This window comes from Crinia signifera, chromosome 5 (assembly GCF_055691185.1).
Source record: "Crinia signifera chromosome 5, ASM5569118v1, whole genome shotgun sequence".
NCBI classification, from domain to species: Eukaryota; Metazoa; Chordata; class Amphibia; order Anura; family Myobatrachidae; genus Crinia; species Crinia signifera.
Window position 1 is genome coordinate 224,786,476 of NC_139221.1, and position 5,127 is coordinate 224,791,602.

Sequence of the window (5,127 nt, forward strand, 5' to 3'; positions counted from 1 at the left end):
CCCAGGTTTTCATTCTTACCTCATTTTATTTTCTGCCCGTCGATACACACAAAACCCATGTTTGCATTGTTTGTGCAGCCCCAGACCCAGAAGTGATGCCACTGCTAATCATCATCATTACTGCTGATTGACAGCTCCCTGCCCAGGGGTACCATAAATTCAGAGATCAGGGAGAGCGCTCCCGTATCATGCATTATTTCTTATGTGGCTTCATTGCGATTCCGATTTACTATACGGACAGAACTCACAGTACAGTGGTGTCCAGAATATTACAGCCATGCTGTACTGTGTGCTACTTTCTTCTAGCATTTCATAATGCCTGGGCATATACTATAAAGTGTGGCTATAACTTACACACTCACACTAGCTGAATAGGTACAGTGTGCGTATATGTGCTGTGTGTATGTATGTATGTATGTATGTGTGTATGTATGTGTGTATGTACGTATGTAAGTATTTATATGTGTGTACAGTATACAGTATGTGTGTATATGTGTATGTACAGTATGTATGTATGTATGTATGTATCTACGTACACGTGTGTGTACAGCCAATAACATTGATTCAGGTGAAAGTGACAGCTAATCCAATTGCCAAGCACAATACACACACACACACACACACATAAATATATATCGATATCTATACACACACATAATTCTCAAATATGAAACAAAAAGTGCTAGAATAAGATTGCTGCTCTTCAGCCTCAGTCCTGTTACTATAACTAGTGTCTGACAGCCTGACCGCTGAGATAGATACATATTATCATGCTAACAACGTGTCTCCAGAACGGCCTGTCCCACTGGAAGTAATTAGCTGGAGTTGCCAATTCCTTTCCCTAGGTGAGGTGAAGCTTAGATGTTGGACAAATAGAGCAAGTACTATAGATCAGCAATATACAGTACAGTGACCTCTTTGTTTGTGCAATTACCCTTCTAATTGCCATACTGGGGAAATTGAGACATCTTTACAAAAAGTGACTGTAAAAGATAAGTAATAGACACGTGTAGTATATATATATATATATATATATATATATATATATATATATATATATATATATATATATATATATATATATAGACACACACACACACATACATGCATACAGGTATTTATAGTCTGCCTGATAGGTATCACATCCATGGCGCTATAAGTCCACAGGACACAGTTTCCTCTTGGATAGCAATGTACAGTATCACTTGTCTGGCAGTCACCTGCCCCTCGGCCTGCGCTCTGTGTAATAGTGCTTATGGTTAGAATATAGTGCACATGGCATTCACCAATGCTGTTCTCTTGTATTATTGGCTTGTAGCTTGTATATTCCATTCAAAACAACAACAGGTTAGGAGAAGTGTATTCATAATGTAAGTTGTATTTTATGTAGATTTTGTAGGGATCTTCTCTCTGGATATACAGCAAATAATTCAACATCAAATCTCTATACAACTTGCTCACACGCCTAGATACTCACCTACACTATTATTATTATTATTATTATCATTATTATTATTATTATCTATCTCCATCCATCTCTGTCTCATAAGGCATACTGAGCGTGGCCTCATGCATTGTTAATCACTTTACTAGAAGTTCATTCAGTTTGAGCTGTGTGTACTGTAAGTGGATCCGTCATGTGTTAATTAGAGAATTGTATATGGAACACACAGTGCTGCAATATTCATTGACCAGAGGATAATAAAATAAAATGTGCAATGCTAACTATGGCGAATACATGATTATGGCTTTACAGAAAACTCTGGAATCAAACACAACATGATATAACTGTACCCGGAAATATATCAATATATATATATATATATATATATATATATATATATATATATATATATATATATATATATATATATATATATATATATATATACATATACATACATACATACATACATACACACATTTAACATAAAACATAAATTACCCTAATTAAGCATGTAAGAACAAATACCAAATGAAGACAAATCCACATGACACCACAGCATAAGCGAGTGCATCTATACAATGTATAACTGGATGGTAGTGCCAGACTGGGGAACTGAAGCCACATACACAACTGTACTTCTGTTTGAAAGTTTGAATGATTCTTAATTCACAATGCGTTAAATCAACTGAACAGTATTGTATGCCTAATACACTTCTGTAGCCAGCTCCATTAAATTGCTTCCTACAACTGCACACTGGATCAATACTGCAGACTGTTAACCTTGTTGCTGTAGTTCTGTTGATTGTAAATATCATTTAAGCATCACATCTCTGTTACTGCCTCCTGCATGCCTAATTTCAGCACCCTGATACCTGCCTGGGTTAAGCCGCTGGAAATCTATACCCAGTTGCACCTTATTTTAATCAGTGCCCAGAAGGCTCACAGAGCAATAAGCCCCGGCATTGTTAGATGCGGGATGCTCTTAGGAGTCAGCTTAAATCCCTTCACCAAACATGACATTATCATTTACTTCGCTTTGTGAGATCTATAGTGTTGACATAGCGAGCAGGCTCTTTCCTGATGTGTAATCCATTTATTCGTTCTCCATGTCTCCTCTCCCAGGACACACACATTGCTGCCTGTCTATTGCATCTCCGCACATCGATCAGGGAGAGCGCTATCATTAGCACGTGTCTTTTATAAGGCGATTTGTGTAAGATCCTCAGCATCATCATAATAATGCTGAAGTCATGAGGCCATCACTGCTCAAATAGGACATATCACCTAGACTATACTATCTCATTCTAATCTTTTTAATGAATATGTAAAATGATAATGCTAACCTAATAGCAAACGTCTAAGTGTATCTAGTGCTTTGACAATTAACTATGTCAGGGATAAAAAAAGCTTTGTCTTGGGTCTGATTTATCAGTGGATGCAGAATGCAGACATGTACTGTATCTTCATTCTAGTATCTGTCTCTTGTGATTACTTGTTATCCCTACCTGTGAGCTGTCTGTGGTCCTGAAAGGGAATTGCAGCTAATCTTAAGGTGCCCATACACGTTACAATTATTGCATACAATATTGTATACAATATCGTATCTCATCGCATCTCGGTTTTGCGATGAGATGAGATCTAGTACAAAAAGTATGTGCTGCACATACTTTTTGTACTATATCTCATCTCATCGTAAAACCGATATGTGATGCGATATTGTATACAATATTGTATACAATAATTGTAACGTGTATGGGCACCTTTATACTTACTATTGTTATTATTATTATTATTATTAATAATAATAACCAGCATATTCCATTGCCCTATACAAGTGGGAACAAATGTAACAGGCTCACCATCAAATGATTTTTACACTGGGCACAAGTCATCGAAGGCTCAGAGTAGCCAGTGCGATGAAAAAAGGCATAATTCCCTTGGAGCTGACGTCAAAACCCGCCTAGTGTTTTTCTTGGCGCTCCCATGAAATGGCCAGTTTCCACCCACAGATGCCTGCTTCCTATCAATCACCCTGCAAATGGCTTGCGAATATAAAAAGTAGCAGGAGTTCAACACTGCTCAGCATCATGCATGCGTACTACGAGCCGTGTGCAGTCTATCGATATTTGGCTGCTGTGCAAATTCGCTCTCTTGTGATCAGGTCTGAATTACCCCAACTATATTGTCTGTAACTTTCAACTGCAAATTTGATCTTGTTTTTTTTTTGCTCCCCAAGGTATTTTTAAACCATCTTATTTTCTAGTTTTGAGTCTTTTTAGTTACTAAACCAAATGCAACATGTATTGCACATAACATGGAAGGTGCTTATTCTCTTTTTATTAACACTGTGCTGCTACCAAATCAAGTATTTGCAAATGATCAAGGTGTAACTATACTCAGGGTAGTGTTTTACATGACAATATAAATAAAAGCAAGCTTATTATATTGTAGAAGGCATGCGAACATTTATATTATTTTCTATGGTTTTACACATTTTTTTAAAGAAATTTAAGCAAATACTTAAATATAAGAACTTCTCTTAACACGTAGGGAGTCAGTTCTTCCACAACCCAAAATGGTCAGCTGGATCTGTGGATTTGTGGAGAAACATACGGTACTTGTGTATTATAGCGGCGCCCATCGCATCGCATACCAAAAGGCATGCGATGGTATGCGATGCAATGCGATATTGTACAATGTCATACATGTTTTTAAAATTGTATGACATTGTATATGGCCAGGGCTATTTTTCAGCAGGCTCCAGCAGGAACTGAGGCCCTTATTCTAGTTCACTCTCTGACAAAATATTTCTTAGATGGACAAAACCATGTGCACTGCAGGGGAGGCAAGTGTAAAACATACAATGCCATGCGATTAAAAATTGTATAAGCACCCTAATGGGTGCTTACAATGTTAAATGCACCCCCACGCCACCCCCCCACTATAAATGTGAACCCAAAGCGTGGCGAGCGCAGCGTGAGGGGCGGCGGTACGCGTCCTCCGACCTTTTCATACCCCCACTATCCACGTCGGCGTGGATTCGAGAATAGAAAGTGTGGCGAGCGCAGCGAGCCACCGAGCCCGAAGCGTGGCGAGCGCACGCGGATACCTGTGAAGCCCGCGAAGGGACGCGGATACCTGTGAAGGTATCCGCGTCCGCTCGCCACGCTTCGGGCTCGGTGGCTCGCTGCGCTCGCCACACTTTCTATTCTCAACTCCACGCCGACGTGGATAGTGGGGGTATGAAAAGGTCGGAGGACGCGTACCGCCGCCCCTTGCGGGCTCGCTGCGCTCGCCACGCTTCGGGTTCATGTTTATAGTTGGGGGGTGGTGTGGGGGTGCATTTAACATTGTAAGCACCCATTTGGGTGCTTAAAAGCACCCTTTAGGGTGCTTATACAATGTTTCATCGAATAGGGGGCAAAAATCGCATCGCATGCCATCGGGTGCATGGCATGCGATGCGATAAAAACATTGTGCGATGAGCATCGGGGGCGCCGCTATAATACACAAGTACCAAACACAAAGACACAAGATGTAAGGATAGATAATAATCAATTGTGTAGTAAGTTAATAGTACAAACCTTGTAAAACACCAGTAGTATGGTGATTAATCAAGTTGGGTGTGTCAATGAAGGAATCAGTTCACCACAATGGATCAAGGAAATAACATACTCACA